Below are 23,029 nucleotides of genomic sequence, written 5' to 3' on the forward strand. Positions count from 1 at the left end.
CGAAGCTGCCGCTCTCGCCGGCTGCCGGAGCCCAAGAAGCGGCTTCTTCGCGCAAAGACGATTGTGCCGCTCACAGTGCTCTCCTTAGCGCGGCTTCTGCCGAAAGACGCCCGGCAGCGGCTCTTACCTCCGGAGAGCATCCTACCTTCGTCTTTAGCTCCTCTTCTCATCTACACCTCGGCAAAAAGCTTTTCCACTATGTCTGGCTAGGAAAAACTGTGCCAGCACAGAAAACATCTCCCATCGTGTTCTAGAAGTTGCACGGATGTCTGCCAAGTGTTTGGCAGGAAGAAAAGAAAAGTTGTCCAAAACAGCTTCCAATCGAATGTTCCTGTGATTGGAAAAGTCAGGAGAGTGCAAAGGTACTGTTTTCTATCAGTTGGCAAGGTGCGCACACAATCCCAGTGTTGTACAGCTTGCTTCTTCACCTTCCCGAAGCTGCCGCTCTCGCCGGCTGCCGGAGCCCAAGAAGCGGCTTCTTCGCGCAAAGACGATTGTGCCGCTCACAGTGCTCTCCTTAGCGCGGCTTCTGCCGAAAGACGCCTGGCAGCGGCTCTTACCTCCGGAGAGCATCCTACCTTCGTCTTTAGCTCCTCTTCTCATCTACACCTCGGCAAAACGCTTTTCCACTATGTCTGGCTAGGAAAAACTGTGCCAGCACAGAAAACATCTCCCATCGTGTTCTAGAAGTTGCACGGATGTCTGCCAAGTGTTTGGCAGGAAGAAAAGAAAAGTTGTCCAAAACAGCTTCCAATCGAATGTTCCTGTGATTGGAAAAGTCAGGAGAGTGCAAAGGTACTGTTTTCTATCAGTTGGCAAGGTGCGCACACAATCCCAGTGTTGTACAGCTTGCTTCTTCACCTTCCCGAAGCTGCCGCTCTCGCCGGCTGCCGGAGCCCAAGAAGCGGCTTCTTCGCGCAAAGACGATTGTGCCGCTCACAGGGCTCTCCTTAGCGCGGCTTCTGCCGAAAGACGCCCGGCAGCGGCTCTTACCTCCGGAGAGCATCCTACCTTCGTCTTTAGCTCCTCTTCTCATCTACACCTCGGCAAAAAGCTTTTCCACTATGTCTGGCTAGGAAAAACTGTGCCAGCACAGAAAACATCTCCCATCGTGTTCTAGAAGTTGCACGGATGTCTGCCAAGTGTTTGGCAGGAAGAAAAGAAAAGTTGTCCAAAACAGCTTCCAATCGAATGTTCCTGTGATTGGAAAAGTCAGGAGAGTGCAAAGGTACTGTTTTCTATCAGTTGGCAAGGTGCGCACACAATCCCAGTGTTGTACAGCTTGCTTCTTCACCTTCCCGAAGCTGCCGCTCTCGCCGGCTGCCGGAGCCCAAGAAGCGGCTTCTTCGCGCAAAGACGATTGTGCCGCTCACAGGGCTCTCCTTAGCGCGGCTTCTGCCGAAAGACGCCCGGCAGCGGCTCTTACCTCCGGAGAGCATCCTACCTTCGTCTTTCGCGTCTTATGTAGTCTACACCTTAGCAAAACGCTTTTCCACTATGTCTGGCTAGGAAAAACCGTGCCAGCACAGAAAACATCTCCCATGGTGTTCTAGAAGTTGAACGGATGTCTGCCAAGTGTTTGGCAGGAAGAAAAGAAAAGTTGTCCAAAACAGCTTCCAATCGAATGTTCATGTGATTGGAAAAGTCAGGAGTGCAAAGGTACTGTTTTCTATCAGTTGGCAAGGTGCGCACACAATCCCAGTGTTGTACAGCTTGCTTCTTCACCTTCCCGAAGCTGCCGCTCTCGCCGGCTGCCGGAGCCCAAGAAGCGGCTTCTTCGCGCAAAGACGATTGTGCCGCTCACAGTGCTCTCCTTAGCGCGGCTTCTGCCGAAAGACGCCCGGCAGCGGCTCTTACCTCCGGAGAGCATCCTACCTTCGTCTTTAGCTCCTCTTCTCATCTACACCTCGGCAAAACGCTTTTCCACTATGTCTGGCTAGGAAAAACTGTGCCAGCACAGAAAACATCTCCCATCGTGTTCTAGAAGTTGCACGGATGTCTGCCAAGTGTTTGGCAGGAAGAAAAGAAAAGTTGTCCAAAACAGCTTCCAATCGAATGTTCCTGTGATTGGAAAAGTCAGGAGAGTGCAAAGGTACTGTTTTCTATCAGTTGGCAAGGTGCGCACACAATCCCAGTGTTGTACAGCTTGCTTCTTCACCTTCCCGAAGCTGCCGCTCTCGCCGGCTGCCGGAGCCCAAGAAGCGGCTTCTTCGCGCAAAGACGATTGTGCCGCTCACAGGGCTCTCCTTAGCGCGGCTTCTGCCGAAAGACGCCCGGCAGCGGCTCTTACCTCCGGAGAGCATCCTACCTTCGTCTTTAGCTCCTCTTCTCATCTACACCTCGGCAAAACGCTTTTCCACTATGTCTGGCTAGGAAAAACTGTGCCAGCACAGAAAACATCTCCCATCGTGTTCTAGAAGTTGCACGGATGTCTGCCAAGTGTTTGGCAGGAAGAAAAGAAAAGTTGTCCAAAACAGCTTCCAATCGAATGTTCCTGTGATTGGAAAAGTCAGGAGAGTGCAAAGGTACTGTTTTCTATCAGTTGGCAAGGTGCGCACACAATCCCAGTGTTGTACAGCTTGCTTCTTCACCTTCCCGAAGCTGCCGCTCTCGCCGGCTGCCGGAGCCCAAGAAGCGGCTTCTTCGCGCAAAGACGATTGTGCCGCTCACAGGGCTCTCCTTAGCGCGGCTTCTGCCGAAAGACGCCCGGCAGCGGCTCTTACCTCCGGAGAGCATCCTACCTTCGTCTTTCGCGTCTTATGTAGTCTACACCTTAGCAAAACGCTTTTCCACTATGTCTGGCTAGGAAAAACCGTGCCAGCACAGAAAACATCTCTCATGGTGTTCTAGAAGTTGAACGGATGTCTGCCAAGTGTTTGGCAGGAAGAAAAGAAAAGTTGTCCAAAACAGCTTCCAATCGAATGTTCATGTGATTGGAAAATTCAGGAGAGTGCAAAGGTACTGTTTTCTATCAGTTGGCAAGGTGCGCACACAATCCCAGTGTTGTACAGCTTGCTTCTTCACCTTCCCGAAGCTGCCGCTCTCGCCGGCTGCCGGAGCCCAAGAAGCGGCTTCTTCGCGCAAAGACGATTGTGCCGCTCACAGTGCTCTCCTTAGCGCGGCTTCTGCCGAAAGACGCCCGGCAGCGGCTCTTACCTCCGGAGAGCATCCTACCTTCGTCTTTAGCTCCTCTTCTCATCTACACCTCGGCAAAACGCTTTTCCACTATGTCTGGCTAGGAAAAACTGTGCCAGCACAGAAAACATCTCCCATCGTGTTCTAGAAGTTGCACGGATGTCTGCCAAGTGTTTGGCAGGAAGAAAAGAAAAGTTGTCCAAAACAGCTTCCAATCGAATGTTCCTGTGATTGGAAAAGTCAGGAGAGTGCAAAGGTACTGTTTTCTATCAGTTGGCAAGGTGCGCACACAATCCCAGTGTTGTACAGCTTGCTTCTTCACCTTCCCGAAGCTGCCGCTCTCGCCGGCTGCCGGAGCCCAAGAAGCGGCTTCTTCGCGCAAAGACGATTGTGCCGCTCACAGGGCTCTCCTTAGCGCGGCTTCTGCCGAAAGACGCCCGGCAGCGGCTCTTACCTCCGGAGAGCATCCTACCTTCGTCTTTAGCTCCTCTTCTCATCTACACCTCGGCAAAACGCTTTTCCACTATGTCTGGCTAGGAAAAACTGTGCCAGCACAGAAAACATCTCCCATCGTGTTCTAGAAGTTGCACGGATGTCTGCCAAGTGTTTGGCAGGAAGAAAAGAAAAGTTGTCCAAAACAGCTTCCAATCGAATGTTCCTGTGATTGGAAAAGTCAGGAGAGTGCAAAGGTACTGTTTTCTATCAGTTGGCAAGGTGCGCACACAATCCCAGTGTTGTACAGCTTGCTTCTTCACCTTCCCGAAGCTGCCGCTCTCGCCGGCTGCCGGAGCCCAAGAAGCGGCTTCTTCGCGCAAAGACGATTGTGCCGCTCACAGGGCTCTCCTTAGCGCGGCTTCTGCCGAAAGACGCCCGGCAGCGGCTCTTACCTCCGGAGAGCATCCTACCTTCGTCTTTCGCGTCTTATGTAGTCTACACCTTAGCAAAACGCTTTTCCACTATGTCTGGCTAGGAAAAACCGTGCCAGCACAGAAAACATCTCCCATCGTGTTCTAGAAGTTGAACGGATGTCTGCCAAGTGTTTGGCAGGAAGAAAAGAAAAGTTGTCCAAAACAGCTTCCAATCGAATGTTCATGTGATTGGAAAAGTCAGGAGTGCAAAGGTACTGTTTTCTATCAGTTGGCAAGGTGCGCACACAATCCCAGTGTTGTACAGCTTGCTTCTTCACCTTCCCGAAGCTGCCACTCTCAGGAGGTAAGAGCCGCTGCCGGGCGTCTTTCGGCAGAAGCCGCGCTAAGGAGAGCACTGTGAGCGGCACAATCGTCTTTGCGCGAAGAAGCCGCTTCTTGGGCTCCGGCAGCCGGCGAGAGCGGCAGCTTCGGGAAGGTGAAGAAGCAAGCTGTACAACACTGGGATTGTGTGCGCACCTTGCCAACTGATAGAAAACAGTACCTTTGCACTCTCCTGAATTTTCCAATCACAGGAACATTCGATTGGAAGCTGTTTTGGACAACTTTTCTTTTCTTCCTGCCAAACACTTGGCAGACATCCGTGCAACTTCTAGAACACGATGGGAGATGTTTTCTGTGCTGGCACAGTTTTTCCTAGCCAGACATAGTGGAAAAGCGTTTTGCTAAGATGTAGACTACAAAAGACGCGAAAGACGAAGGTAGGATGGTCTCCGGAGGTAAGAGCCGCTGCCGGGCGTCTTTCGGCAGAAGCCGCGCTAAGGAGAGCCCTGTGAGCGGCACAATCGTCTTTGCGCGAAGAAGCCGCTTCTTGGGCTCCGGCAGCCGGCGAGAGCGGCAGCTTCGGGAAGGTGAAGAAGCAAGCTGTACAACACTGGGATTGTGTGCGCACCTTGCCAACTGATAGAAAACAGTACCTTTGCACTCTCCTGACTTTTCCAATCACAGGAACATTCGATTGGAAGCTGTTTTGGACAACTTTTCTTTTCTTCCTGCCAAACACTTGGCAGACATCCGTGCAACTTCTAGAACACGATGGGAGATGTTTTCTGTGCTGGCACAGTTTTTCCTAGCCAGACATAGTGGAAAAGCGTTTTGCCGAGGTGTAGATGAGAAGAGGAGCTAAAGACGAAGGTAGGATGCTCTCCGGAGGTAAGAGCCGCTGCCGGGCGTCTTTCGGCAGAAGCCGCGCTAAGGAGAGCCCTGTGAGCGGCACAATCATCTTTGCGCGAAGAAGCCGCTTCTTGGGCTCCGGCAGCCGGCGAGAGCGGCAGCTTCGGGAAGGTGAAGAAGCAAGCTGTACAACACTGGGATTGTGTGCGCACCTTGCCAACTGATAGAAAACAGTACCTTTGCACTCTCCTGACTTTTCCAATCACAGGAACATTCGATTGGAAGCTGTTTTGGACAACTTTTCTTTTCTTCCTGCCAAACACTTGGCAGACATCCGTGCAACTTCTAGAACACGATGGGAGATGTTTTCTGTGCTGGCACAGTTTTTCCTAGCCAGACATAGTGGAAAAGCGTTTTGCTAAGATGTAGACTACAAAAGACGCGAAAGACGAAGGTAGGATGCTCTCCGGAGGTAAGAGCCGCTGCCGGGCGTCTTTCGGCAGAAGCCGCGCTAAGGAGAGCACTGTGAGCGGCACAATCGTCTTTGCGCGAAGAAGCCGCTTCTTGGGCTCCGGCAGCCGGCGAGAGCGGCAGCTTCGGGAAGGTGAAGAAGCAAGCTGTACAACACTGGGATTGTGTGCGCACCTTGCCAACTGATAGAAAACAGTACCTTTGCACTCTCCTGACTTTTCCAATCACAGGAACATTCGATTGGAAGCTGTTTTGGACAACTTTTCTTTTCTTCCTGCCAAACACTTGGCAGACATCCGTGCAACTTCTAGAACACGATGGGAGATGTTTTCTGTGCTGGCACAGTTTTTCCTAGCCAGACATAGTGGAAAAGCTTTTTGCCGAGGTGTAGATGAGAAGAGGAGCTAAAGACGAAGGTAGGATGCTCTCCGGAGGTAAGAGCCGCTGCCGGGCGTCTTTCGGCAGAAGCCGCGCTAAGGAGAGCCCTGTGAGCGGCACAATCGTCTTTGCGCGAAGAAGCCGCTTCTTGGGCTCCGGCAGCCGGCGAGAGCGGCAGCTTCGGGAAGGTGAAGAAGCAAGCTGTACAACACTGGGATTGTGTGCGCACCTTGCCAACTGATAGAAAACAGTACCTTTGCACTCTCCTGACTTTTCCAATCACAGGAACATTCGATTGGAAGCTGTTTTGGACAACTTTTCTTTTCTTCCTGCCAAACACTTGGCAGACATCTGTGCAACTTCTAGAACACGATGGGAGATGTTTTCTGTGCTGGCACAGTTTTTCCTAGCCAGACATAGTGGAAAAGCTTTTTGCCGAGGTGTAGATGAGAAGAGGAGCTAAAGACGAAGGTAGGATGCTCTCCGGAGGTAAGAGCCGCTGCCGGGCGTCTTTCGACAGAAGCCGCGCTAAGGAGAGCACTGTGAGCGGCACAATCGTCTTTGCGCGAAGAAGCCGCTTCTTGGGCTCCGGCAGCCGGCGAGAGCGGCAGCTTCGGGAAGGTGAAGAAGCAAGCTGTACAACACTGGGATTGTGTGCGCACCTTGCCAACTGATAGAAAACAGTACCTTTGCACTCTCCTGACTTTTCCAATCACATGAACATTCGATTGGAAGCTGTTTTGGACAACTTTTCTTTTCTTCCTGCCAAACACTTGGCAGACATCCGTGCAACTTCTAGAACACCATGGGAGATGTTTTCTGTGCTGGCACAGTTTTTCCTAGCCAGACATAGTGGAAAAGCGTTTTGCTAAGATGTAGACGACAAGAGAGGCTAAAGAGTGGATGTTAGCAAATGACACCCATCTTCAAAAAAGGCAATTAAGAGGACTCGCCATAGTACAAACCAGCCAGCCTCTTTTTTATCCCCAGGAAGTTGATGAAGCAGCTCTTCCTGGAAATCCTTGCCAGGCACATGACAGATGACCAAATAATGTAGTTAGCATGATTTTTCAGGGGAATTTCATGCTGAACATCACTTTAAACTCCTCTGATGAATCAACTTGACTGGTAGATGAAGGGAATATTATCTGCCTGGGCTTCAGGGAGGTTTTTGACATACCTCTACATGGCATCACACATACATATGGAAGCAATAGTGCAAAGGGGAGGGAATCAGTGTCTTTTCAGTGATGCTGAGGGAAAAGACAAGAGGCAGTGGGCACACACTGAAATACAGGAGATTGCCTTTGAACATCAGTAAATGTTTCTTTACTGTCAGGGTGACTGAACCACGGCACAGACTGCCCAGAAAGATTGTGGAGCCTGGATCTTTGAAGACATTAAAAGTACACCCAGATAGAATCCTGGGCAAGAGGCTCTAGGTATCCTGGTTTAGGCAGGGGGGTTGGGCCTGGTTAGCCCCACCAACCCCTTCCACTCTCTTTCATTCTGTGCTAGTGAATTCTCTTCAAGATGCATTTCAAAGCACTGGCATGACAAAGTTCTGTGCAGACAGAGATCCAAATGGACATGGCATCTAAGTTCCTTAAGCAGTGTTCAAGAAGAATGTAAAACTCTGGCACAAGTGTCTCTTCCCTAACTGAATCCCTTTCATGGGAAAATTCCCAGCTCTAGAAAGATCTTCTGATACGCATGCTTAAGACTGACACTGGCTGAGCAAATTTCTCCCTATGTATATCTAAGACCAGTTAGGATCTTCACCCAAAGTGCAGTCAACATAGTCACAGAATGCCTATTGTTAAGAAGTGACAGCTTCCATCAGAATGGCAGCTATTGGTCCACAAAATGGATTAATGGATGGGAATTATCTACGTGGGTTAAAAACAAAAATAAAGAGTTGGTCTTTATTTATCAATTTCATGGCAATATTGATAAGGGAAGAAAAAGATCTAAGTCCTTGACTTTCTGGACTCGAGGAAAGATTTTAAAAATTCCTTGTAAAAATGTATGATCACAATCAGACTATTGAAACCATTTTAGTTGGGAACAAAGTTCCAAAATTGTCTAGATAGTGGCAAAGAAGCCAAGAAAATAGGAAAGAAACAAAAAGAGAGCAAAAGAGTCAGCTTCAGTGTACAAGCTCGTTCTAGAAGTAGTCTGCTGGGAAAAGGAACCCCCAGCTAAATTTCCAATGTATTCCTGCGCTTGATTCAGTAACTGGTCAATGTAAAAACCAATCCTTTTGTACAACTTCTTCCAGCAACAAAAACTCCAACAGGTTGACACTACCATCATGCCTGTTCCAGACATATTTAAAAGAGAAATGATGATTTTCTTGAAAACCTACTTACATAAAAGTTGCAAGATGGTGGAGGGATTCCCACATCCTCCTTCCTCCATCTGGCTTGAAAGTATATTTGATAAAATATGCAACAAAGCACATGATTTATAAGGGAGAGTCAAATGGATGATTTGGGAATCGATCTCTTGTTGATAGTAAACTTCATATCCACTCGGTGTGACCTTTTTAAAACAAAATGTGGAGCTGAGGCATGAATCTGCCACAACAATTGTAAAGCAAACATACACACTCCCCTTCATATGCCCCCCCCTCCACACACACCTAGGCACACACAGAGATCAGCATAGCAGATCATGAACACCTTGGAAAAGACTGAAATGCTAAATGCCTCTCTTGATGGGCAAAAGAGCTGGTGCAGTAATTCAAATGCCTGGTACAAAAATTCTGTTTAATATTTAGCTCCTATTTAAAACACAGCTTTTCATTTCATTCTATTTACAGAATATTTTCATTTCATTTGTTTCTTTAAAATTACTTAGTTCTCACCTGTTGTATGTCTAGGAATATTTTCTTCCAAAAATAGAAAAAAATAGATGATATCTTTTCAGCAGAAAACATTGGTTGATACAATTTTAAACCATCATGATATGGAAGAATTCTTCTGTCCCTCTCGAAGGTGGAAGAAGCATTTGGATCACAGATCATCTACAATGAAATACTTGACATGTTTAAGATGCTTTCAATCAATTTTGATCGTCAATTGCTTATTTGTTGTAAACAGTAATTTTTCAGTGAAGGGAAAGCGTGTGTGGTATATCTACATGATATGTTCAAAGGCAGTTCCTACTAATGGCCAGGCTGAATTCCAGTAAATAATGTCCCGAATGATATTTTGCCGCCTTCTTTGGCACTTCATGAAATCTTACCCCGATGAAGTGCTGAAACACAGAGATTTTCTCTTAGAGAGTGTCTCATGTTGTAACCTATCCCATGGATTTTATGCTGTAATTCTTATCTCTTTTAAAATTTACTATCTTCTGTACAGTTTTCATGAAACTTTCTGTTACAGTAGTGAATAGCACAGATAAATGTCATTTTGTACAACTTTGAATTTACCCCAAGAGCTGAGAGAAAACTTGATCCTATACTTCAATCCGAGTTTCTTCTATAGTCCAACTTTGTTTCTCTACCATCAAGCTTCTCCTTTGTTGCTGCTCCAAGCCCCGTCCAAGGTGACCTTGAATACTTTCAGGGATGGGACACCCACAACTTCTCTGGGCAACCTGTTCCAGTGTTCCAGCACTCCCACAGTAAAAAAGGCCTTCCTTTCATCTAATATGTGTAGGAAATCATAAATCTAGGCATAGAAGCTTGGAGTGCAAATTTGAAATTCTTTGGATTTGAAGCACATTTTATATGAATACTGACTTACAGATGACTAAAAGATGTTGATGGGCATTTGAGCTGACAAGTTTTGAAAAAGTGCACGGAAATTAAAATTGAAACCACTAAAATTAAAAACTCCTTGCCATTTTCTTTTTCCTCTCCTATTCAAAATTGCATATGTCAGATATCAGTGCTTCATGCAAACCTCTCAGATGCTCTCAGAGAAAAAGCTTTTCTTTCAGACTAAGTTGCGGTTGACGTAGAACACTAGCAGGACTGAAAGATTTTCTGGGCATTGAGGCAGCCCGTTCTCCTTGGATTTGTGTGCAGAATGCATTTTATCCAAACTGGAAAATAGATCCCAGCTCTGTTCTATTCATCATTCTTACTTCATGAGGCCAGAAGATTCTGTGAAAAGTAGCCTGTGGACCTTGAAGACAGCGCATGTGAACCAGATGAGAGGTGATAGAGAAGTTGAGGGAGAGAAGAAAGAGCATATGGCTGAAACCAGAAAGTATTTCTCCACGTGATCATGGAAGATTGCAGGAGCCACTTGGTACTATCAAACCAGCCCGACTTGGCACTGGTGCCACTATGGGTCTGGGAGCCATGTTGCATATCGTGCATTTTAAGGAGCCAGCTGGCCACACCCAGCCATATGCCCCCAAACACAAACCAAGCCCTTTTCTCTGGCAAACAAAACTCAGCTGCCCTGCTTCTGGATGGCAGATTGCAGGAGCCACTTGGTACTATCAAACCAGCCCAACTTGGCACTGGTGCCACCTTGGCTCTGGGAACCATCCTGCCTATTGTAGCTTTTCAGGAGCCAGCCGGTCACTCCCAGCCATAGGCCCCCAAACAGAAACCTCGGCCCGTTTCCCTGGCAAACAAAAGTAAGCTGCCCCGCTTCTGGATGGCAGATTGCAGGAGCTACTTAGTACTATCAAATCAGCCCGACTTGGCACAGGTGCCACCTTGGATCTGGGAACCATCCTGTGTATCGTGGATTTTCAGGGGCCAGCCGGCCACTCTCAGCCATATGCCCCCAAACACAAACCACGGACCTTTTCTCTGGCAAACAAAAATCAGCTGCCCCACTTCTGGATGGCAGATTGCAGGAGCCACTTGGGACTATCACACCAGCACAACATGGCACTGCTGCCACCTTGGATCTGGGAACAATCCTGCGTATCGTACATATTCAGGAACCAGCCGAACACTCCCAGCCACAGGCCCCCAAACACAAACAACGGCCCATTTCCCTGGCAAACAAAACTCAGCTGCCCCGCTTCTGGATGGCAGTTTGCAGGAGCCACTTGGGACTATCAAACCAGCCCGACTTGGTAATGGTACCACCTTGGATCTGGGAACCATCCGGCGTATCGTGGATTTTCAGGGGCCAGCCGGTCATTCCCAGCCATATGCTCCCAAACACAAACCTCGGCCCTTTCCTCTGGCAAACAAAACTCAACTGCCCCTCTTCTGGATGGCAAATTGCAGGAGGCACTTGGTACTACAAAAAGAGCCCGACTTGGCAGTGGTGCCACCTTGGCTCTGGGAACCATCCTGCGTATCGAGCATTTTAAGGAGCCAGCCGGCAATTCCCAGCCGTATGCCCCAAAAAGAAACCACGGACCTTTTCTCTGGCAAAAAAAACTCAGCTGTCCCGCTTCTGGATGGCAGATTGCAGGAGTCACTTTGAACCATACAACCAGCCTTACTTGGCACTGGTGCCACCTTGGATCTGGGAACCATCCTGCCTATCGTTGATTTTCAGGGGCCAGCCTACCACTCTCGGCCATAGGCCCCCAAACACAAACCACAGCCCTTTTCTCTAGCAAACAAAATTTAGCTGCCCCGCTTCTGGATGGCAAATTGCAGGAGCCACTGGGTACTACAAAAACAGCCCGACTTGGCACTGGTGCCACCTTGCGTCTGGTTACCATGCGGCGTATCGTGCATTTTAAGGAGCCAGGTGGCCACTCCCAGCCATATGCCCCCAAACACAACCCACGGCCCTTTTCTCTGGCAAACAAAACTCAGCTGCCCCGCTTCTGGATGGCAGATTGCAGGAGGCACTTGGTACTATCAAACCAGCCCGACTTGGCACTGGTGCCACCTTTGGTCTGGGAACCATCCTGCGTATTGTGGATTGTCAGGAGACAGCCGACCACTCTCAGCCACAGACCCCAATCAAAAACAAAGGTCCGTTTCCCTGGCAAAAAAAACTCAGCTGCCCCGCTTCTGGATGGGAGATTGCAGGAGGCACTTGACACTGTCAAACGAGCCCCACTTTGTACTGGTGCCACCTTGGGTCTGGGAACCATGCTGCGTATCGTGGATTTTCAGGAGCCAGCCGGCCACTGCCAGCCACAGGCCCCCAAACAAAAACCACAGCCTTTTTCTCTGGCAAACAAAACTCAGCTGCCCCGCTTCTGGATGGCAGATTGCAGGAGCCACTTGGTACTATCAAACCAGCCCGACTGGCACTGGTGCCACCTTGGGTCTGGGAACCATCCTGCCTATCGTGGATTTTAAGGAGCCAGCCGGCTACTCCCAGCCACAGGCCCCCAACAAAAACCACGGCCCTTTTTTCTCGCAAACAAAACTTAGCTGCCTCACTTCTGGATGGCAGATTGCAGGAGCCACTTGGTGTAATCAAACCAGCCCGACTTGGCACTGGTGCCACCATGGGTCTGGGAACCATCCTGCGTATCGTGGATTCTAAGGAGCCAGCCGGCCACTCACAGCCACAGGCCCCCAAACAAAATCAACGGCGCTGTTCCCTGGAAAACAAAACACGCCTGCCAACTTTTTGATGGAGTTTGCAGGAACCACTTGGTATTATCAAACCAGCCCAACTTGGCACTGGTGCCACCTTGGGTCTGGATACCATGCTGCGTATCGTGGATTCTAAGGAGCCAGCCGGCCACTCCCAGCCACAGGCCCCCAAACACAAACAACGGCGCTTTTCCCTGGAAAACAAAACTCGCCTGCCAACTTTTTCATGGCAGATTGCAGGAGCCACTTGGTACTATCAAACCAGCCCGACTTGGCACTGGTGCCACCATGGGTCTGGTCACCATCCTGCCTATCGTAACTTTTCAGGAGCCAGCCGGTCACTCCCAGCCATAGGCCCTGAGACACAAACCTCGGCCCGTTTCCCTGGCAAACAAAAGTAAGCTGCCCCGCTTCTGGATGGCAGATTGCAGGAGCCACTTGGTACTATCAAACCAGCCCGACTTGGCACTGGTGCCACCTCTGGTCTGGGAACCATCCTGCGTATCGTGGATTCTAAGGAGCCATCCGGCCACTCCCACCCACAGGCCCCCAAACACAAACCTCGGCCCGTTTCCCTGGAAAACAAAAGTAAGCTGCCCCGCTTCTGGATGGCAGATTGCAGGACGCACTTGGTACTATCAGACCAGCCCGACTTGGCACTGGTGCCACCTCTGGTCTGGGAACCATCCTGCGTATCGTGGATTCTAAGCAGCCAGCCGGCCACTCACAGCCACAGGCCCCCAAACACAAACAACGGCGCTTTTCCCTGGAAAACAAAACTCGCCTGCCAACTTTTTGATGGCAGATTGCAGGAGCCACTTGGTACTATCAAACCAGCCCAACTTGGCACTGGTGTCACCATGGGTCTGGTCACCATCCTGCCTATGGTAGCTTTTCAGGAGCCAGCCGGTCACCCTCAGCCATAGGCCCCGAGACAAAAACCTCGGCCCGTTTCCCTGGCAAGAAAAAGTAAGCTACCCCGCTTCTGGATGGCAGATTGCAGGACGCACTTGGTACTATGAAACCAGCCCAACTTGGCACTGGTGCCACGTCAGGTCTGGGAACCATCCTGCGTATCGTGGATTCTAAGGAGCCAGCCGGCCACTCCCAGCCACAGGCCCCCAAACAAAATCAACGGCGCTTTTCCCTGGAAAACAAAACTCGCCTGCCAACATTTTGATGGCAGATTGCAGGAGCCACTTGGTACTATCAAATCAGCCCAACTTGGCAGTGGTGCCACCATGGGTCTGGTCACCATCCTGCCTATCGTAGCTTTTCAGGAGCCAGCCGGTCACTCCCAGCTATAGGCCCCCAGACAAAACCCTCGGCCCGTTTCCCTGGCATACAAAAGTAAGCTACCCCGCTTCTGGATGGCAGATTGCAGGAGCCACTTGGTACTATCAAACCAGCCCGACTTGGCACTGGTGCCACCTCTGGTCTGGGAACCATCCTGCGTATCGTGGATTCTAAGGAGCCAGCCGGTCACTCCCAGCCACAGGCCCCCAAACACAAAAAACGGCGCTTTTCCCTGGAAAACAAAACTCGCCTGCCAACTTTTTGATGGCAGATTGCAGGAGCCACTTGCTACTATCAAATCAGCCCAACTTGGCACTGGTGCCACCATGGGTCTGGTCACCATCCTGCCTATCGTAGCTTTTCAGGAGCCAGCCGGTCACTCCCAGCCATAGGCCCCCAGACAAAAACCTCGGCCATTTTCCCTGGCAAACAAAAGTAAGCTACCCCGCTTCTGCATGGCAGATTGCAGGAGCCACTTTGCAGCATCAAACTAGCCCGACTTGGCACTGGTGCCACCTTGGGTCTGGGAACCATCCTGCGTATCGTGGATTCCAATTAGCAATCCGGCCACTCCCAGCCACAGGCCAGCAAACACATACAACGGCGCTTTTCCCTGGAAATCAAAACTCGCCTGCCAAATATTTGATGGCAGATTGCAGGAGCCACTTGGTACTATCAAACCAGCCCAACTTGGCACTGGTGCCACCATGGATATGGTCACCATCCTGCCTATCGTAGCTTTTCAGGAGCCAGCCAAACACTCCCAGCCATAGGCCCCCAGACAAATATCTCGGCCCGTTTCCCTGGCAAACAAAAGTAAGCTGCCCCGCTTCTGGATGGCAGATTGCAGGAACGACTTGGTACTATCAAACCAGCCCAACTTGGCACTGGTGCCACCTTGGGTCTGGGAACCATCCTGCGTATCGTGCATTCTAAGGAGCCAGCCGGCCACTCCCAGCCACAGGCCCCCAAATACAACAACAGCGCTTTTCCCTGGAAAACAAAACTCGCCTGCCAACATTTTGATGGCAGATTGCAGGAGGCACTTGGTACTATCAAATCAGCCCAACATGGCACTGGTGCCACCATGGGTCTGGGAACCATCCTGCCTATCGTAGCTGTTCAGGCGCCAGCCGGTCACTCCCAGCCATAGGCCCCCAGAGAAAAACCTCGGCCCTTTTCCCTGGAAAACAAAAGTAAGCTGCCCCGCTTCTGGATGGCAGATTGCAGGAGCCACTTTGCACCATCAAACTGGCCCGACTTGTCACTGGTGCCACCTCAGGTCTGGGAACCATGCTGCGTATCGTGGATTCCAATTAGCAAGCCGGCCACTCCCAGCCACAGGCCCCCAAACACAAACAACGGCGCTTTTCCCTGGAAAACAAAACTCGCCTGCCAACTTTTTGATGGCAGATTGCAGGAGCCACTTGGTACTATCAAACCAGCCCAACTTGGCACTGGTGCCACCATGGGTCTGCTCACCATCCTGCCTATCGTAGCTTTTCAGGAGCCAGCCGGTCACTCCCAGCCATAGGCCCCCAGACACAAAGCTCGGCCCGTTTCCCTGGCAAACAAAAGTAAGCTGCCCCGCATCTGGACGGCAGATTGCAGGAATCACTTGGTACTATCAAACCAGCCCAACTTGGCAGTGGTTCCACCTTGGGTCTGGGAACCATCCTGCGTATCGTGGATTCAAAGGAGCCAGCCGGTCACTCCCAGCCACAGGCCCCCAAACACAATCAACGGCGCTTTTCCCTGGAAAACAAAACTCGTCTGCCAACATTTTGATGGCAGATTGCAGGAGCCACTTGCTACTATCAAATCAGCCCAACTTGGCACTGGTGCCACCATGGGTCTGGTCACCATCCTTCCTATCGTAGCTTTTCAGGAGCCAGCCGGTCCCTCCCTGCCATAGGCCCCCAGAGAAAAACCTCGGCCCGTTTCCCTGGCAAACAAAAGTAAGCTGCCCCGCTTCTGGATGGCAGATTGCAGGAGCCACTTTGCACCATCAAACTAGCCCGACTTGGCACTGGTGCCACCTCAGGTCTGGGAACCATGCTGCGTATCGTGGAGTCTAAGGAACCAGACGGCCACTCCAGCCACAGGCCCCCAGACACAAACAACGGCGCTTTTCCCTGGAAAACAAAACTCGCCTGCCAACATTTTGATGGCAGATTGCAGGAGCCACTTGGTACTATCAAACCAGCCCAACTTGGCACTGGTGCCACCATGGGTCTGGTCACCATCCTGCCTATCGTAGCTTTTCAGGAGCCAGCCGGTCACTCCCAGCCATAGGCCCCCAGACACAAAGCTCGGCCCGTTTCCCTGGCAAACAAAAGTAAGCTACCCCGCTTCTGGATGGCAGATTGCAGGAGCCACTTTGCAGCATCAAACTAGCCCGACTTGGCACTGGTGCCACCTCAGGTCTGGGAACCATCCTGCGTATCGTGGATTCTAAGGAGCCAGCCGGCCACTCCCAGCCACAGGCCCCCAAACACAAACAATGGCGCTTTTCCCTGGAAAACAAAACTCGCCTGCCAACTTTTTCATGGCAGATTGCAGGAGCCACTTGGTACTATCGAACCAGCCCAACTTGGCACTGGTGCCACCATGGGTCTGGGAACCATCCTGCGTATCGTGGATTCTAAGGAGCCAGCCGGCCACTCCCAGCCACAGGCCCCCAAACACAAACAACGGCGCTTTTCCCTAGATAACAAACTCGCCTGCCAACTTTTTGATGGCAGATTGCAGGAGCCACTTGGTACTATCAAACCAGCCCAACTTGGCACTGGTGCCACCATGGGTCTGGTCACCATCCTGCCTATCGTAGCTTTTCAGGAGCCAGCCGGTCACTCCCAGCCATAGGCCCCCAGACACAAACCTCGGCCCGTTTCCCTGGCAAACAAAAGTAAGCTGCCCCGCTTCTGGATGGCAGATTGCAGGACGCACTTGGTAGTATCAAACCAGCCCGACTTGGCACTGGTGCCACCTCTGGTCTGGGAACCATCCTGCGTATCGTGGATTCTAATTAGCCAGCCGGCCACTCCCAGCCACAGGCCCCCAAACACAAACAACGGCGCTTTTCCCTGGAAAACAAAACTCGCCTGCCAACATTTTGATGGCAGATTGCAGGAGCCACTTGGTACTATCAAATAAGCCCAACTTGGCACTGGTGCCACCATGGGTCTGGGAACCATCCTGCCTATCGTAGCTTTTCAGGAGCCAGCAGGTCACCCCCAGCCATAGGCCCCGAGAAAAAAACCTCGGCCCGTTTCCCTGGCAAAAAAAAGTAAGCTACCCCGCTTCTGGATGGCAGATTGCAGGACGCACTTGGTAGTATCAAACCAGCCCAACTTGGCACTGGTGCCACCTTGGGTCTGGGAACCATGCTGCGTATCATGGATTTTCAGGAGCCAGCCGTCCACTGCCAGCCACAGGCCCCGAAACACAAACAACAGCCTTTTTCTCTGGCAAACAAAATTCAGCTGCCCCGCTTCTGGATGGCAGATTGCAGGAACCACTTGGTACTAACAAACCAGCCCGACTTGGCACTGGTGCCACCTTGGGTCTGGGAACCATCCTGCGTATCGTAGATTCTAAGGAGCCAGCTGGCCACTCCCAGCCACAGCCCCCAAAACACACACAACGGCGCTTTTCCCTGGAAAACAAAACTCGCCTGCCAACTTTTTGATGGCAGATTGCAGGAGCCACTTGGTACTATCAAACCAGCCCAACTTGGCACTGGTGCCACCATGGGTCTGGTCACCATCCTGCCTATCGTAGCTTTTCAGGAGCCAGCCGGTCACTCCCAGCCATAGGCCCCCAGACACAAACCTCGGCCTGTTTCCCTGGCACACAAAAGTAAGCTACCGCACTTCTGGATGGCAGATTGCAGGAGCCACTTTGCACCATCAAACCAGCCCGACTTGGCACTGGTGCCACCTCTGGTCTGGGAACCATGCCGCGTAGCGTGGATTCTAAGGAGCCAGCCGGCCACTCCCAGCCACAGGCCTCCAAACACAAACAACGGCGCTTTTCCCTGGAAAACAAAACTCGCCTGCCAACATTTTGATGGCAGAGTGCAGGAGCCACTTGGTACTATCAAACCAGCCCAACTTGGCACTGGTGCCACCATGGGTCTGGTCACCATCCTGCCTATCGTAGCTTTTCAGGAGCCAGCCCTTCACTCCCAGCCATAGGCCCACAGAAAAAAACCTCGGTCCGTTTCCCTGGAAAACAAAAGTAAGCTGCCCTGCTTCTGGATGGCAGATTGCAGGAGCCACTTGGTGTTATCAAACCAGCCCGACTTGGCACTGGTGCCACCTTGGGTCTGGGAACCATCCTGCGTATCGTGTGTTCTAAGGAGCCAGCCGGCCACTCCCAGCCACAGTCCCCCAAACACAAACAATGGCGCTTTTCCCTGGAAAACAAAACTGGCCTGCCAACTTTTTGATGGCAGATTGCAGGAGCCACTTGGTACTATCAAACCAGCCCAACTTGGCACTGGTGCCACCATGGGTCTGGTCACCATCCTGCCTATCGTAGCTTTTCAGGAGCCAGCCGGTCACTCCCAGCCATAGGTCCCCAGACAAATACCTCGGCCCGTTTCCCTGGCAAACAAAAGTAAGCTGCCCCGCTTCTGGATGGCAGATTGCAGGAGCCACTTGGTACTATCAAACCAGCCCAACTTGACACTGGTGCCACCTTGGCTCTGGGAACCATGCTGCGTAACCCGGATTCTAAGACGACAGGCAGCCACTGCCAGCCACCGGCCTCCAAAAAAAATCAACGGCGCTTTTCCCTGGAAAACAAAACTCGCCTGACATCTTTTAGATGGCAGATTGCAGGAGCCAGTTGGTACCATCAAACCAGCCCAACTTGGCACTGGTGCCACCTTGGGTCTGGGAACCATCCTGCCTATTGTTGCTTTTCAGGAGCCAGCCGGTCACTCCTAGCCCTAGGCCCCCAGTAATAAACCTCGGCCCGTTTCCCTGGTACACAAATGTAAGCTACCCCGCTTCAGGATGGCAGATTGCAGGAGCCACTTTTCACCATCAAACCAGCCCGACGTGGCACTGGTGCCACCTTGAGTCTGGGAACCATCCTGCGTATCGTGTGTTCTAAGGAGCCAGCCGGCCACTCCCACCCACAGACCCCCAAACACAAACAACGGCGCTTTTCCCTGGAAAACAAAACTCGCCTGACAACTTTTTGATGGCAGATTGCAGGAGCCACTTGGTACTATCAAACCAGCCCAACTTGGCACTGTTGCCACCATGGGTCTGGTCACCATCCTGCCTATCGTAGCTTTTCAGGAGCCAGGCGGTCACTCCCAGCCATAGGCCCCCAGACACAAACCTCGGCCCGTTTCCCTGGCAAACAAAAGTAAGCTGCCCCGCTTCTGCATGGCAGATTGCAGGAGCCACTTGGTACTATCAAACCAGCCCAACTTGACACTGGTGCCACCTTGGCTCTGGGAACCATGCTGCGTAACCCGGATTCTAAGACGACAGGCAGCCACTGCCAGCCACCGGCCTCCAAACAAAATCAACGGCGCTTTTCCCTGGAAAACAAAACTCGCCTGACATCTTTTAGATGGCAGATTGCAGGAGCCAGTTGGTACCATCAAACCAGCCCAACTTGGCACTGGTGCCACCTTGGGTCTGGGAACCATCCTGCCTATTGTTGCTTTTCAGGAGCCAGCCGGTCACTCCTAGCCCTAGGCCCCCAGTCATAAACCTCGGCCCGTTTCCCTGGTACACAAATGTAAGCTACCCCGCTTCAGGATGGCAGATTGCAGGAGCCACTTTTCACCATCAAACCAGCCCGACGTGGCACTGGTGCCACCTTGGGTCTGGGAACCATCCTGCGTATCGTGTGTTCTAAGGAGCCAGCCGGCCACTCCCACCCACAGACCCCCAAACACAAACAACGGCGCTTTTCCCTGGAAAACAAAACTCGCCTGACAACTTTTTGATGGCAGATTGCAGGAGCCACTTGGTACTATCAAACCAGCCCAACTTGGCACTGTTGCCACCATGGGTCTGGTCACCATCCTGCCTATCGTAGCTTTTCAGGAGCCAGGCGGTCACTCCCAGCCATAGGCCCCCAGACACAAACCTCGGCCCGTTTCCCTGGCAAACAAAAGTAAGCTGCCCCGCTTCTGCATGGCAGATTGCAGGACGCGCTTGGTACTATCAAACCAGCCCGACTTGGCACTGGTGCCACCTCTGGTCTGGGAACCATCCTGCGTATCGTGGATTCTAATTAGCCAGCCGGTCACTCCAGCCACAGGCCCCCAGACACAAACAACGGCGCTTTTCCCTGGAAAACAAAACTCGCCTGCCAACAGTTTGATGGCAGATTGCAGGAGCCACTTGGTACTATCAACCAAGCCCAACTTGGCACTGGTGCCACCATGGGTCTGGTCACCATCCTGCCTATCGTAGCTTTTCAGGAGCCAGCCGGTCACTCCCAGCCATAGGCCCCCAGTCACAAACCTCGGCCCGTTTCCCTGGCAAACAAAATTAAGCTACCCCGCTTCTGGATGGCAGATTGCAGGAGCCACTTGGTACTATCAAACCAGCCCAACTTGGAACTGGTGCCACCTTGGGTCTGGGAACCATGCTGCGTATCGCAGATTCTAAGGCGCCAGTCGGCCACTCCCAGCCACAAGCCCCCAAACACAAACAACGGCGCTTTTCTCTGGCAAACAAAACTCAACTGCCCCTCTTCTGGATGGCAAATTGCAGGACGCACTTGGTACTATAAAAACAGCCCGACTTGGCACTGGTGCCACCTTGGGTCTGGGAACCATCGTGCGTATCGATCTTTTTAATGAGACAGCCGGCCACTCCCAGCCATATGCCCCCGAACACAACCCACGGCCCTGTCCTCGTGCAATCAAAACTCAGCTGCACCGCTTCTGGATGGCAGATTGCAGGAGCCACTTGGTACTATCAAACCAGCACGACTTGGCACTGGTGCCACCTTGGGTCTGGGAACCATCCTGCGTATTGTGGATTGTCAGGAGCCAGCTGAACACTCTCGGCCACAGACCCCAATCAAAAACAACGGCCCGTTTCACAGGCAAACAAAACTCAGCTGCCCCGCTTCTGGATGGGAGATTGAAGGAGGCACATGACACTGTGAAACCAGCCCCACTTGGCACTGGTGCCACCTTGGGTCTGGGAACCATGCTGCGTATCATGGATTTTCAGGAGCCAGCCGGCCACTCCCAGCCATAGGCCCCCAAACAAAAACCACAGCATTTTTCTCTGGCAAACAAAATTCAGCTGCCCCACTTCTGGATGGCAGATTGCAGGAGCCACTTGGGACTATCACACCAGCACAACATGGCACTGGTGCCACCTTGGATCTGGGAACCATCCGGCGTATAGTGGATTTTCAGGGGTCAGCCGGTCACTCTCAGCCATAGGCCCCAAACACAAACCACGGCCCTTTCCTCTGGAAAACAAAACTCAACTGCCCCTCTCCTGGATGGCAGATTGCAGGAGACACTGGGTACTATGAAACCAGCCCTACTTGGCACTGGTGCCACCTTGGGTCTGGGAACCATGCTGCGTATCATGGATTTTCAGGAGCCAGCCGTCCACTGCCAGCCACAGGCCCCGAAACACAAACAACAGCCTTTTTCTCTGGCAAACAAAATTCAGCTGCCCCGCTTCTGGATGGAAGATTGCAGGAACCACTTGGTACTAACAAACCAGACCGACTTGGCACTGGTGCCACCTCTGGTCTGGGAACCATCCTGCGTATCGTGGATTCTAAGGAGCCAGCTGGCCACTCCCAGCCACAGGCCCCCAAACACACACAACGGCGCTTTTCCCTGGAAAACAAAACTCGCCTGCCAACTTTTTGATGGCAGATTGCAGGAGCCACTTGGTACTATCAAACCAGCCCAACTTGGCACTGGTGCCACCATGGGTCTGGTCACCATCCTGCCTATCGTAGCTTTTCAGGAGCCAGCCGGTCACTCCCAGCCATAGGCCCCCAGAAAAAAACCTCGGCCTGTTTCCCTGGCACACAAAAGTAAGCTACCGCACTTCTGGATGGCAGATTGCAGGAGCCACTTTGCACCATCAAACCAGCCCAACTTGGCACTGGTGCCACCTCTGGTCTGGGAACCATGCTGCGTATCGTGGATTCTAAGGAGCCAGCCGGCCACTCCCAGCCACAGGTCTCCAAACACAAACAACGGCGCTTTTCCCTGGAAAACAAAACTCGCCTGCCAACATTTTGATGGCAGATTGCAGGAGCCACTTGGTACTATCAAACCAGCCCAACTTGGCACTGGTGCCACCATGGGTCTGGTCACCATCCTGCCTATCATAGCTTTTCAGGAGCCAGCCGGTCACTCCCAGCCATAGGTCCCCAGACAAATACCTCGGCCCGTTTCCCTGGCAAACAAAAGTAAGCTGCCCCGCTTCTGGATGGCAGATTGCAGGAGCCACTTGGTACTATCAAACCAGCCCAACTTGACACTGGTGCCACCTTGGCTCTGGGAACCATGCTGCGTAACCCGGATTCTAAGACGACAGGCAGCCACTGCCAGCCACCGGCCTCCAAACAAAATCAACGGTGCTTTTCCCTGGAAAACAAAACTCGCCTGACATCTTTTAGATGGCAGATTGCAGGAGCCAGTTGGTACCATCAAACCAGCCCAACTTGGCACTGGTGCCACCTTGGGTCTGGGAACCATCCTGCCTATTGTTGCTTTTCAGGAGCCAGCCGGTCACTCCTAGCCCTAGGCCCCCAGTCATAAACCTCGGCTTGTTTCCCTGGTACACAAATGTAAGCTACCCCGCTTCAGGATGGCAGATTGCAGGAGCCACTTTTCACCATCAAACCAGCCCGACGTGGCACTGGTGCCACCTTGGGTCTGGGAACCATCCTGCGTATCGTGTGTTCTAAGGAGCCAGCCGGCCACTCCCACCCACAGAACCCCAAACACAAACAACGGCGCTTTTCCCTGGAAAACAAAACTCGCCTGACAACTTTTTGATGGCAGATTGCAGGAGCCACTTGGTACTATCAAACCAGCCCAACTTGGCACTGGTGCCACCATGGGTCTGGTCACCATCCTGCCTATCGTAGCTTTTCAGGAGCCAGCCGGTCACTCCCAGCCATAGGCCCCCAGACACAAACCTCGGCCCGTTTCCCTGGCAAACAAAAGTAAGCTGCCCCGCTTCTGCATGGC

This window comes from Melospiza melodia, chromosome 5 (assembly GCF_035770615.1).
Source record: "Melospiza melodia melodia isolate bMelMel2 chromosome 5, bMelMel2.pri, whole genome shotgun sequence".
Taxonomy (NCBI): Eukaryota; Metazoa; Chordata; class Aves; order Passeriformes; family Passerellidae; genus Melospiza; species Melospiza melodia.